Raw genomic sequence first — 13554 nt, forward strand, 5'->3', positions numbered from 1 at the left:
GAGAGATCAAGTCACAGCTGACTCATATTCACCCCATAGTTTTTTTTTCAAGGCAGGAGGCATTCAGTGACAGTTAGCCATTGCCTGCCTCTGCATTGTGAACCTGATATTCCTTGGTGCTCTCCCATCCAAATTCTCACCAGGACTGACCCTGCTTAGCTTCCAAAATCTGATGAGATCAGACTAGCCTGGGCTATCCCAGTCAGGGCAACAGGTGCTTGGCTGAGGCTGGGGTCGTAAGATCAGGACCCTCCCCTTTGCACCTCACTTTTACTGCAGCCTCCCAGGCCAAACATCACCTGTGGTTAACTATCAGCATAATGGCGACTGCTGCTCAGAAGGCTGAGGGTTCGCATGGGAAAGTAGCCTGTGGATTGCTACTGCCGCCGTCAATTGACTGTATTGGAGGTTTTATGCTGTTTTATGTAAACTACCACAAGCCAGCTGTGCCGTGAATGGCGGTCTATAAATATAAATAAATATATACTGTTAAAATAGAAAAACTGCACATTCATCTGATTTGGCATCCCTTAAAACCTGCCATCCGAGTAGACTGCCTAGTTTTCCGGTATGGGCAGGCCAGCCCTGGGCCGGTTCTCCACCTACTTTACAGAGTTCATGTTTTGTATCTGGGACCCCACCTTGTGTCAGATGTAGCACAATGAGCTACGAATTCTCAATTTTGACAATTTCAGTTCTGGAATTTGTGGAAAATCTTAATTTCATAGTTATTTGCAACTCAAGATGTGTGTTTTGTAATCATGTGTCCAGTCGTTCCCCTCCCTTTGCATTATATAAATATGCATTTTCCATTGTAAAAATTAAGCCAGTCTAAATGCCACTCTTAGAATTTTGTTCTGATCTTGCTTTCATTACATAAGAGTTTCACTGCGGGATGTTTAATACGGTTCAGAGCGTACCAGTGCATTCTCTGTGTTGTACCAGGATGACACACAGCTACCACTGGGAGGTCATAACACTTGTTTGTGCTCGTTGTCTTTCTCTCCTACTGTCAGTTCTGTAAACACTGGCAAAAGTTTAAAATGCGGTCAGTCAATAAGACACGCTTGCTTGCATAACTGCTTTTTAATAACGCTATAATCTCCCCATCAACACACAGAGGGGGGAAAAACACACAAAGAAATATATTGTTTCCCTACACTGAGGAGTAAAAGTAGAGGACTAGACTGAAAGCCACATGGTAGCTGCATGAATCTGTCTCCCGATTATTATTACTTTTTTGGATTTTTTTTAAACCCACAGTTGATGGAGGCCAAGGAGAGAAATGGCATGCCTGCGTGGGGCAAAGGGACAAGTTGTTTAACTCCTTCTCTTTCTACCACTTGTTTCCTGAAAATTCTCCCCTCCTTCAGAAACTTTTCTTTCCACAAGAGAAAAGATATAGGGTCCTTGTGCATTTTCCCACATGGGGAAACAGATTGTGCCGTGATTTTTATCAGATAAATGGCAGGAAAAAAGCCAAAAACATCACACCATACCACACACACACACCCCTTGAGTTCCTTGTGTCTTGTCTGCAGCCTCCAAGGCTTATTTTCATTAAATAATAAACCTATTGAGAAACTGATCCTTGTATAGCCATGTAATTAGTGCAGCCCTGGGGCAAAAAACACCCTGAATGCTTAATTGTGAGGTTCCTTTGACATAAAGATGAAACGCAGATAAATGTCAAACTGCAGCATTTCTGCTCACAGAAGTTACTCATTTTATTGTTTTTATACTTTGACATACATTCCTGCCAGGTGTGGCATACTTGTCTTCACCTGTGGTGCTTCCATTTCCCCTGTTCAAGTACTTCGCCAGGAGCAGATAGCTGTCATGTGGACATGTTATTTCTTCTGTAACACACACTGATAATGATAAGTGAATCATGTGACAAGTCCCAGAGCTCACCTTTGGGTTACTTGTGCTGAAAGAGCAATTTTATCTGAGTTCATCCCCAACAGTTTCTGTGAGAAAGAACAGAAAACATAAAACAAGCTGGCTGGTGCAATCGCTACACACAGATAAGCAATTTGGCAATTCCAGACAGAGATTAAAAGGTGGTGAGGAATTACTTGGCAGAATTACTAAAAACGAGCATTAGAACTGTAAAGGAAGCCCAGTGGTTCAAGAACTTTATTCGTTTAGTTCATTTACATGTCCACTTTTCTGCCACAGGTGTCTACAAGAAAATGTAATAACAAATAGAGCAAAAATACTAACACAAAGCAACCCTTAAAATGGGGTGAAAACATCTATAATAAATCTCAGGAACACAATAAAAATGTTTTGATGTGCTCCAGAAGGTCTGAGGTAATAGCACAACCCTTCAGGGATTACAAAAGTGTGGTTATGGCTGCTGAAAAGACCCTCTCACAAGTTGCTGCCAATCTAACCAGATGATACAGGAACTACTGACATCAAGGCTCAGGCAGGTTGACATGAGTTGAGGTGACCCTTCAGGTACTTTGAACCTAAGCCAGGTCATTGGAAGCTCACATCAGACCTTGAATAGGGCCCAAAAATACTGCAGTTGGCAAATCACAGCATTTGTATGTTCGCAGTAGTAAATAGTTACGGCTCGGGCAATCATATTTTGAATTGGCTAACATCTCCAAACAATCCTCAAGGGCAGTCCTACATAAAACATCTGGATATGACTAAAGCATTTAAGACAGCAGCCAGGTCAGTCTTCCTAGGAACATATGGTGCTGGCCAACTGGTAGAAGGCATCCTTAGTAACTTCTATAACAGGTTATAGTAACTTATAACAGGTTGTTCTCCTCTTGCTTCCAACTCATACGACTTATCATATTTTTATTCACTGTCTACCCGTTTTTTGTTTCTTCAAAGCATTTAATTAGTGTTTCTACCATCTCTATAGGTTGAAATGGAAAGAGCTGGAGTTGCATACTGACACTTTAACCCAATCTCTACACAATTTCTCATAACTGCTTCATGTAAAGATTAAATAGAAACAAGAGGAAACCTTGCAATACTGCACAGCCGACAACTAGAGGGCAAAACAGTTATTGCTCAGCAACACCTTCTAGTATATAGAAAATATTATTTACTTTATTCATATCCCACTTTTCTTCTCAATGGGGACTCAAAGTGGCTCACAACATTCTCTGTCTCCATTTTACCTTCATAACAACCCAGCATCTCATCATAGGGTTTTTGAGTTAACAGTTGTTCAGAACTGGTAATTATTGGCTTCTTCTGCACAGTACTAACTGGGATTAACCATAGTGTCCACTGTTGTTGTCTATGAAAAAGCCTTACCAGTGTCACCTTCCACTACTGCTGTTGTCCAGCAACTACCTTTTGAGGACTCCTCCATCCCCATCTCCAATGGAACTATCCATTCACTTTGGCTGACTTGGTTGTTGATCCTCAAAGGGAGCAGACCAGGCTTTCTCAACCAGGGTTTCATGTTTCTTGACAGCCTTGAAAGGGTTTCCTGAATGGTGGGAGTTAAGTAATTTTAACATATTTTTTTTAAAAATGTTTTATCATGTGAAATGACCATATATGGTCATGTCAACCTGCTCCTCCTAAAATGGCCAATGATGGGATTGGAAGGGGTGGGAAGGGGAATGGCCTGGGCAGGCATGTACATAGTTATGCTTCCCAACCATATTCTGCACAAGTGTGTTACTTCTATGGTTTCTTGAAGCCTGAAGAATGTTTCAGGGGTTTCTCTATGGTAAAAATGTTGAGAAAGACTGATATGGTCAATAAAAGAAGCCATGGTTCTCAGTTTGCAAAACCTGAGAATAGCTGCTAATGATAGAACATTTTGGAGGATGTTAATTCATAGGGCTGCTGCAAGTCAGAAGCAACTTGACTGCACTTGTCTCTCACACACATACCCCACCAACAACAACTCAATGTGGTAAGTTAGGTTGAGTTTCTGTGACTGACCCAAGATTACCCAGCAAGCTTTAAAGGCATCCAGATAATCAGTTTCAACCATAAAGAATGCCTCATTTGAATTAAATGATGATGGAAAAGTGTGATTTCTTCATTCCCACCACTACCATAGAGCAGATCCTAAAACAGACTTCTAACCCGTAGTTTGGTTGGCCTCAGACCAGGTCTTCCACTGTTGCCACTCTAAATAACATTCGTAAGTCCTTCAGGTTTTCAAAGAACCAAAGGGCTAAATGAGAATCATCATGCAAAAATGGCCACGCAGAAGCAATTGTATCTGTTGTACCTGCCATCTCCTGATTCCAGAGGCCTACCATCTGCCCAGAAAAACTACCAACCAATTCAGCAAGAAATTCCTCCAGAGCTGCCTTGGAAGCCTTCAGGATTCATCATTCTCCAAGGGGGGGGGGGAAGCATTTGTATTGCCTACCCCAAAGCAGCAGCTCTGAATCACCATTAGTCTAAACCTCATCAGTAAAGATCTCCCCATGAGTTATCTTAATCTCCCTCATCACCCAGATTAGATGAGTCACACCTGTACAGAGCACCAAATCCAGGGTATCAGCAGCTAACTATATACATGGGACTAGATATTACCGAACATAGTCCATCTTCGTGAGAGTGGTCATGAAGTCCTAAGCTGTTTTACTTATTAAAACATTTATATCCCACATTTGGTTTGAGGTGGATTATAATAGATGTTGTAGATGCTGTCACCTCAGCATGGATGTTAATACTCAAGCAAAATAAAGAGTTGGCGATCAAGGGCAAGACTAGACCACTCAATCCAGGGAAGGAAAATAAACAGGGATCTCGTGGCACCTTAAAGACTAATAACTTCTATTCCAGCATAAACATTTGGGCAGGAGCCCAGTTCTGCAGATGTAATTAGTGGATTCTTGCTCTAGTCATGTAGAGGGTGTTACAAGATAAACAAACAGCAGGGTCAAGAGGCCTTAAAAAGCATGTACTACAGCAGAGTTCCCCAATGTGGTACATTTGGACATGATGGTACCCAAGTGTTTCGAGAAAGTGGGTGGGGCTTTTGCCCAGCAAGGCTTCTAACTGGTGACTGAAGTTTTGATTGGCTATGCATATTTTTTAAAACACTGCTTTGGTACCAGCTGCCACCACAACGATCTTCATTTTGTAATTGAAGGTAAATTGTTTATGCCATTTCATGACTGGCTCCACTTCCTCCAGCGGTGGCTGGAGACTCGGGATCCTTGCATTGGTGTAATTATACCCCCCCAATCAAATCTGATCAAGAAAAATACACAAGTCATTTACAAACTGTGCTACGCTAATTGATACCTGTCAAGGGTGAGGAGTACTAGGTTTTTCTAAGACAGTAAACACCTGTAGGGAGTAAGAAATCCCTAGCTTTTTTCTGGTCAAGGTAACAGATAATATCAAACCTCTGGCTTGAATCCTGCCCAAAATCTTGAATTTTCCCTCTCCCGTCTCCTCATGCAGTCCTAAATTCCACTCTAAGAAGACAGAGGGTTTTCAACAGAAAGGGGAAAATCTGTACCCCCCCCCCCCATGAACATGCAGAAAGTATTGATGGGATCCAATAGTCTTAATGAACTTCAGTTCAGCTATTTTATTCTGAAGTTTGTCTTTGAGGTTTTTTAACAGAATGCTGTAGAGAGCAAAATGTTTTATGAATTTTCCGAAAACTGTGATCTTTAATGACACATAAATTAGTTTATTCTTTTATTTAGGCACTCACCTATTTGTCCTGTGCAAAAAGCAAAAGGGCATTGTTGGCACATTAGAACAGACAAAATAATATAGCTGGTATTATTAAGTCCTATAACATTATTGCCTGAATTTTTAGTGATCACTTGGACATGAAATTGGGGTCACTGTGGGTAGGCAGGTCGTTGTGAGTTCCTGCATTGTGCAGCAGGTTGGACTACATGACCCTGGAGGTACCTCTATGATTATGATTCAATTAATATAGAGGCAAAGGTGGTGTCCAGATGTATGGCAGAATATGGTCCCTAGATTTGTGTGCTAGGTAGACTAAGGAAAGAGATGACAAAAACAACAACAAAAAACAATGGTGCCATTGGAAGAAATTTTTACTCCAAAATATTAACACCCCTATGTGTTTTGTGTTAAGCTTCCTCAGGTGTATCTATGTATAAAAAGGTATCCCCTGTGCAAGCACCGGGTCATGTCTGAACCTTGGGGTGACGCTCTCTAGCTTTTTCATGGCAGACTCAATACGGGGTGGTTTGCCAGATCTATGTATACATAAAAATGAAAGGGAAAAGAAAAAAAAGGGTGAGAAACATATTTTTACTGTTTCTCTTAATTATTTGCTAAAAACATATCAAATCAGTAATAAAAATTTATTTTAAAAGACAGAACTTCCAAGCATGTACAAACAACATTTACTTATCAAGAGCCCCTCAAAACACTACTAGGAACTTAGAATAATGTTACAACAATAATCACAGGCATGTAAATATAAGTGAGTTCCAAAGCTATTAGTTAAAAAAAATAGAATCAATAAACATCTTTCAAACCAAAATGTGCAATATAAACACTGCCGTGCTCCCACTAAAACAGCTTCAAAAAGTTGGACTGTTCTCATTCTGCATTTATCTGAGTCAATGTCAGCCAGAAAATGTTTTCAGACTCAAGCTTGGTACCACATGGGTGAAATGCTCAGGAAGCATGTTGAACTGTGTAGCGTTTTTTGATCTTCAATATGAGTACCAACTACACAGTTGGATGATGGTATCCAGAAAACAGACCTTTTGTGTAAGCTCCTTAGACACTGGTTGACTGTAGGGCAGCGGGTTAAGTCCATATATAGAAAAACATGTTGTTTTCCTATGTTAATCATAAGAAAAGGACAAAGTACACACCATAACTGTCTAACACATTGCAAGCACTTGCTGCTTGCACAAAAGTTCTGTTTTCCCTTTCTTAAACCCGCATCTTCAAGACAGTCTTGTGCATAAGGCAGAAATCCAACTGGTCTAGCATTTTACTGCACAGAGAAACCACTCTGAAGAAAGACTGCGACTACTGGGTGTCACCTTGCCATGAGGCTGTTTATTGGCACCAAGTCTCAATTTTAAAAGCCTCACCAAAATAAGCAGGAGTCTCTTCTTCAATACTAACCCGCTTTGGTTCTAGCAGGCCTTCGTTCGTTCCCTCAGGGACAAGCAAAAACAAGAGTGACATCAAGGCGAGCAGCAGCAGCCTCAGTCAAGCAACCATACGCCGTTCCCGGCGACCCCGGGACGCGGGGTTTTCAAGGCAAGAGGTAAGCCGAGGCCGTCGCCCTCGGTGGTCTCCTAACCCTGGGCTGACCCTGCTTAAGCTTCCCAGGTCCGGAGGGACGAGGCTCGCCAGGGCCACAGGGTCAACGTCCAGCGACCGGCTGGCCAGGCGGGGAAACATTCTGTTCCCGTCCTCAGAGCCGCTCTTTTCCTTATTACTTCACGGGTTCGAGGCGCGAGCCCAGCCCCGGATTGCTAAACACGTCCCCGCAGGGCAATAGCTGCAACCCAACCTCCCGCCCTGCGGCCACGACTGGGAAAGGAGCGCTCCGCTCTGCCTCCTTCCCCAGCCCCCGAGCGAGCGGCCCTCGCTCATGCGCAACCCACGCTTCGCCCCGAGGAATTTCTACGCTCGCTGAGAAGGGAGGGAGGAGAGAAGCCGGCGCGCAAGGAGAGGGCGCCTTTGGGCTGGCTGCGAGCAAACGGCCGGCCAAGCGCCTCCTTCCTTCCACGCTTGTGACGCGTGGCGCCGAGCCCCTCCTTTGGCCGAGCCCTTCCTATAAATGCAGAGCCGGCCGCCCTTTTCCGCCTTCTTTCGTCTTTTTCCCCGTCTCGCCCGCTCTCTCGCTGCGTGTGTGACTGTGCTTGTCGCCGCCTCTCTGGCCACCCGGCTGCCGCTGCTGTTGCTGCTTTCCCTCCCGGTGCTTTCCGCCCCTCTTCCACGCGGGTCTTTCTCTTCTCCGTGCTTGTGTCCCGCCGCTGCAGCGCAACGGTGCGCTCTTTCCCCGGTCCAGCCCGCAGCCTATGGCCCTGGAAGGCGCCGCTGCCTCCTGTATTTCTGCTGTAGGTTCCCACATCCCTCTTTAAAAATTCCGCCTAAAAAGAGAAGACGATTTACCAAATCTTTCGGGCCGTTGTCCCACGTGAGTACCCCCCTTTTCGTGCCGGGAAGGCGACGGGTTATGTTTTGGATGGAGAAGATCGCCTCGGGAAGGGGGCAAAAGGGGGGGCGGGGGGGATCGCCCCAGCCGCGGTGGAGAAGGGAAAGGCCGGATGAGAAAAGGGCGCCGTTTGAAGGGGGGGGGGGGAGAGGAAGGTGCAGGTGCCTCGGCCGTCTGCAGCCTCCCCAGGATCAGGGCGGCGGGTGCGGGGAGAGACGTGGGGCAACGCCATTGAGAGTCGGAGCGCCACAAAGCTGGGCTTGGAGAAGCGCTCGATCTGGTCCAGGCAGGGCTCGGCCTCCCGGATTCCTTTGCACCTCCTCTGGATCACGCCTGGGGACGAGATGCTCCATGACAGCCTCCCCAGGAGGCATTCGCGGTTCTCCCGGGGGAGGAAGGCAGGCAGGCAGGCAGAAATGCCGACTCAGTGGAAGGCTGAGGGCGCCTCCGAGGCAGCAGCAGCAGCAGCAGCCGGGCTCCCGCCGGCCCCGACAGCGGCGGCGCTAAGCGCGGAATGGTCAGCCGGCCGGCCGGTGTGTGCTCGGCGGTGCCAGGCTCCCCAGCACCTAGGGCCGCGGGTGGCTCCCCTCAGGGGAGCGGGGGAGAAGTCCCGCGCCTCCTCCCGAGCAGGGCCGCGGCGGCGGGTGTCTCTGGGGCTGGGGAAAGGGGAAGGAGAGGGGCAGCAGCCGCCTCAGTTCTAACATGGCGGCCGCTCGCGTGTGCGAGGAAAGGGGCTGCCGCGACGCTTCTGCTCCTGCTCCTCCGCCGGTTAGACCTCGGCGGGGCGGGGGTGGGGAGGGGGCTCCCGGGTGGGTCGTGCGACGCCGTGGGCAGAGCCGGCGCTTCCCGGGGGGTGGGGGGGGGAGCACGGCGGAGGGGCTCGGCGTCCGCCTGCTCCAACATGGCGGATTCCTGGGGAGGGGAGTGGGAGGCTGCCGCCCGGGTGGCTGCCTCAGAACTGGGTCAGTTAGCAGTGATAAGCCGGGAGAAGCCGCGGCGGTTACGGCGCAGTCGTTGAGCGTGGCGGCGGGGGAGGGGGAGGTGTGGGGCTGTGGGGGAAGCCCCCTGACCTGTGAGGGGAACCTCTCTTGAGTCCCATGGGGGAAATGGCACGCCGGCTCCCTGTCCGTCCTGGCTCTTGTCAGTCGCCAGCCCCGCGGAGGAAGGGCGGGTGTCAGCCGGGGCTTCCCTGGTTTCTCCTTACCCCACTAAGGGAAGTCTCCCCACAGTTTGGGGGCAGTCGGGCCCAGGCCTGGAGCTATGGGAGAGAGGAGGCCTGTTGGTGACATTGCAGAGAAGGCAGCCGCTCTCTTCTCAGGCTCCTTCTCCCCCCAGGTTGAGTGTGGGGACAGAATTGTATTGCCTGGTGATCTCATAGGGCTGGCCCTTCACAAGAGCATTGGCGGCCCCTGAAGCCCATGTAGGGAGAGGGGGATGACTCTAGCCAGAAACAATTGATGATCCTGCCTTGCTGTTTCCAGGTTCCCTTCGAATGAAACAGGCTGGAATTGAAAAAGAACCACACAAAACACACACACACACACAGTCCAGTGGCAATTTAAAGACTGAAAACACTTATTTCAGTATTGGCTTTTGAGAAACATGCCGACATTAATGCTGCTAGTCTTCAAGGTGCCACTGGGCTTTTGTTTTGCTACAGCAGACGTTGCTGTTTTCAGGTTTTGCCAAGTAACATAGGAGGGACACATGGCACCAGCAAAGGGAGTGGAAATGTTGGCCCAGGTTGCTTAACTTAGGAGAAACATGCCTGCCGTGGCTAGACGTGAAGATCCTGTATGCATTGTTCGTGCCAAGGGAGTTCTTGATGATGAGGTTTGACTATCTAAGGTGACAGTAGTTCATCGTCCTCTCTTCTCGACCCCGGATCAAGTATATTTATGCATCTGCTTTTCCCCTGATGCTTGGAACAAGCTTTAATAGTGTCATGGCGGGGAATGTAGTAAAGCAAGACCACTTGCCTTGTTTAATTATTGCAGTCTGCCTTGAGTGAAAAAATATCTCCTTCCTGGTTGTCTGTGAGGCACTGTCACAATATACATAACTTTAATTACCCAGAATAAATACAGTCCCTTGACTTGGCACACACCATTACCAATGTAAGTCAGAATCCATGCTTAGTTTCTTACCACACCTTGAAGACGAAAGAAAATCCACTCTGATTGTGAATGGCAGAGTGGTGTAGGAAGATATAGCACATTAAGAAGCAACTAATATGCTTTAGGATCTGAGCATGTGCTTGCGGACTAGTTTGTCTCCTTTTATCCGTTGCCAGGCTTGGTCCTCCCCTTATGTCAAACCCCTCCGGACTGCCAGTCTTGAAAAAGGAATTTTATGGGAACTTGATTGCTTTAGTCACAGTGGTGATTCTTGTATAAGAAGTGTTTGTACAAGAGAGCTCAGGGGCATACAGATTCGTTTAGTTAGAGGTGTGACATTTGTGGAGCCAGCTGGATTTCTGAGGGATAGTGTGGTTGTAGACCAAAGCATATTGAGCAATGCAAGTTCAAGTCCTCTGTTAGTGATAACATTCACTCAGAAGCATTAGAAAGCCCTCATTTCTCCACTCATGTCTAGCTTAAAAGATTGAATGATGATAAAATTGGGGGATGGAACTCATGTTGCTTTGAGAATTTTGGGCAGGATATGAATGTGACATTCCTCCTTTTCCTCTGGGAAACATGATAGAAGAGATAAAAACAGTAGTTTGGCTGTCCAGAGCCACATATACAACATCACACCTTGACCATGTTAATGTGGAACAGTTGCCACCCCTTAGTTGAGCAATCATAATAATGTGGTTCCTACCAGCATTAGTTAAATTTATGGGGAAATGCCACCTTTTAGACATTCTTGGATCTCCTGGGTTGTGAATAGGACAGACAATTAAGGAATATTAATTTTTAAAAATTAATGTTTTAATCCTATTTTATTCCCAAGCGTAATCCCAGAGTGGCTTTTAACACTCATTTAAGTACTTCTTGAGGGGATGTACATAGAAATCAGAATTTAAGTAGTAGACTGATATAATCTTGAAGCATAGTAGGCTTTTAAAAATCAAATATGTGACTATTGTGTTTTCAAGACATCTACACTGCAGAATGGTTTAGATGACTGGGTAAGGCATTGCGTTGGGTTGCGTAGGAGGAAGGGCTTTTTGAACTGTTTGTCTCCAATACTTTGGCGCCAGTAAACAGCTGAAGGAAGTCTAATTTCCCCCCATTGGACCTGTCTCTAGCGCTCTTCAGGGTCCCGGATGGAGAGGAAATGCAGATTATGCATGTCATTTGCTGAGGCACAGACACTTATTTGGGACTATCATGATGCTCTGTTCAAAGTGAAAGCAGCGGCTGGAGGTTTCCAAGTGTATTGTCACACAGCCAGTCAAAATTGAGCTTATGCTCAGATCATCCCCAAGGCCCCTTATGTGTGCAAGTCACCAGCTTCTATTCTTGCCTTGGGCGGAGAAAAGAGCTCCCCTTCACTCCAGCCCTGTGGGCGGTGGCATCTTAATGGAGTTTTGTATTGAATAATGGTGGTGGAAGAGGAGGGAGGAGGGTCTGTTCCAGTCTGGACTGGTCCTGTCTAGTTCTTTCCTTCCTGCCACGGTGTGAACAATGCTGCTGTTGCTGCCGCGGCTTGCGACAGGCATCCCCCACCCCATGTGTCTCTCCAAGAGTGGCGAGTGCGTGCAACGCCAGCCTCCCCTCCCCTTCCTTGTCTGCCCAGTTACAGGGTGGTAAAAAAGCGCTACTCTTATCCACAGCAGGCGCTTGTCTCCTCTGCCTTTTTGGGCATCCGGTAGTTCTGAGCTGCTCTCAGCAGCCGCCAGGAGTTGTGGTGTGGAAGACGGGGAGGCAGGAGAGAGCTAAGATCGCTCCACAAATAAGCTAGGAAGCCTTGTTAGTCACACACAATGGATGGGTTTCTGTCCTCTGAGATTCAGGTCTTGCTGTTTGAAGAATCTGCACAGATGACTCAAAAGGAAGGTTGAATTCTAAGTGCTTTCAACCCACTAAGGTTATTTTTGATGGCTAGTAAGAAACTGCTGTGTTAAAAACAGCTTGAGATGAAGCAGCTTACATTTGTGTTTTCTCCCTTCCCGTTCTCTTTATGAAACCAGTTTAATTACATATAACATAACCTCAGTGTTCATAACAATGGCTTCTGGAGCTTGGAAGGAGGAAACTTTTAACTAGGAGGCCAGACACTCTTTGGGGTGGAGGTTCAGGGTTTGTTTTCTGTGTGATTTTTTTGTACACCTGGAATTTGACATATATTTGGTTGGCAAGTGAGTTAAACCTATTGCCATTGCTCCTGGATGTTTCGTGATAACAATAAAATTTAAAATACTTTGCTCACTAATTATAGATTAGTTAATTAATGCTTATTTTCTTCAACTTGTTAAAATTTTGCCTTAAAAACAGAACACCTGAGCTGTTCTGCCTGTACAAGAGGATGTTGTAATCTAAATCGTGGACTATGATTAATCTGGGTCAAATGGCAATGGTACCTGAACAGCTGGAATGTAGATCTTATGGTGCAATTTGAAGTATGCATTTATTTAAATCGTGCATACTGATTCAAAGGACTGCTGTTTCCATTACATTCCCTCCTTTGACATGAAAAAGGAAGGTTTCTTGGAAATTGTTTACTTAAGTTACAGAATCATAGTGGAAGTTCATGTTTTAGTTGATTACTTTCTGTGCAGACATGTAAAATCTTTGTGTGAATGCTTGTTCATAAATCCAAAATTCTTAAGGGAGCTTACTCTTGATCAAGTATAAACAGTATATTCTTGGTGAATATAGTTCTGTAAGACAGAAGTTTTCGTTACATAATAAAAAATATTACCTGTGGAATTATAGAACTCCTACAAATAAAAGAAGAACTTATGAAAAATAGACACGTGCTTGCCCAAAGGACATATAGTTAGGGTGGGATAATATGGATAATTCCATGAAATAACAGTGTTGCAATTGCCCTCTGCCCTATATATGTGATTTTTTTTTGACATAAGAAAAATTGTGTTTTTTTCCCCTTGGGGTGAGAGAAGAACAGACATTTTAGAAAAATGGAAATCCATGTTATCCTGAACAAGGCTACTGATTCTTTACTACTTTAACTACCAAAAAAACCTTAATATTGGCCAATAAATATACTGAATAGTACAATTTTATGAAACTTAAAGGTATAAATGAGTTATAGTCCAATCCTAAACAAGACAATTGTACAGAGTGGCAGCCTCTAATCTGGAGAATGGGGTTTGATTCTTCACGCCTCCACAGATAGCCAGCTGAGTGACCTTGAGCTAATCACAGTTCCCCCAGAACTGTCTCAGCCTTGCCTATCTCACAGGGGTGTCTCTTGTGGGGAGAGGAAGGGTAGGCAATCGTAAGGAGCTTCTTCAG

At 45.7% G+C, this 13554-nt stretch overlaps 1 protein-coding gene and 1 long non-coding RNA gene across 2 annotated transcripts in view; one reads left to right on the plus strand and one right to left on the minus strand.

Moving 5' to 3' along the window:
• Positions 1 to 1034: 1034 nt before the first annotated feature.
• On the minus strand, positions 1035 to 7731 carry LOC143844515 (uncharacterized). The gene is made up of 3 exons (XR_013234009.1): positions 7084 to 7731; positions 3289 to 3466; positions 1035 to 1970 (listed from the first exon to the last, which is right to left on the minus strand). It is a non-coding gene; the product is annotated as an uncharacterized LOC143844515 (long non-coding RNA).
• Positions 7732 to 7793: 62 nt separating this feature from the next.
• The window catches only part of AZIN1 (antizyme inhibitor 1), a 34105-nt gene continuing 28344 nt past the window's right edge, over positions 7794 to 13554 (plus strand). The window contains exon 1 of the mRNA XM_077351748.1: positions 7794 to 8107. The gene's annotated coding sequence lies outside the window, so the exon portion shown is untranslated. The remainder of the gene's footprint in view (positions 8108 to 13554) is intronic.

Source organism: Paroedura picta, chromosome 9 (assembly GCF_049243985.1).
Source record: "Paroedura picta isolate Pp20150507F chromosome 9, Ppicta_v3.0, whole genome shotgun sequence".
NCBI classification, from domain to species: domain Eukaryota; kingdom Metazoa; phylum Chordata; class Lepidosauria; order Squamata; family Gekkonidae; genus Paroedura; species Paroedura picta.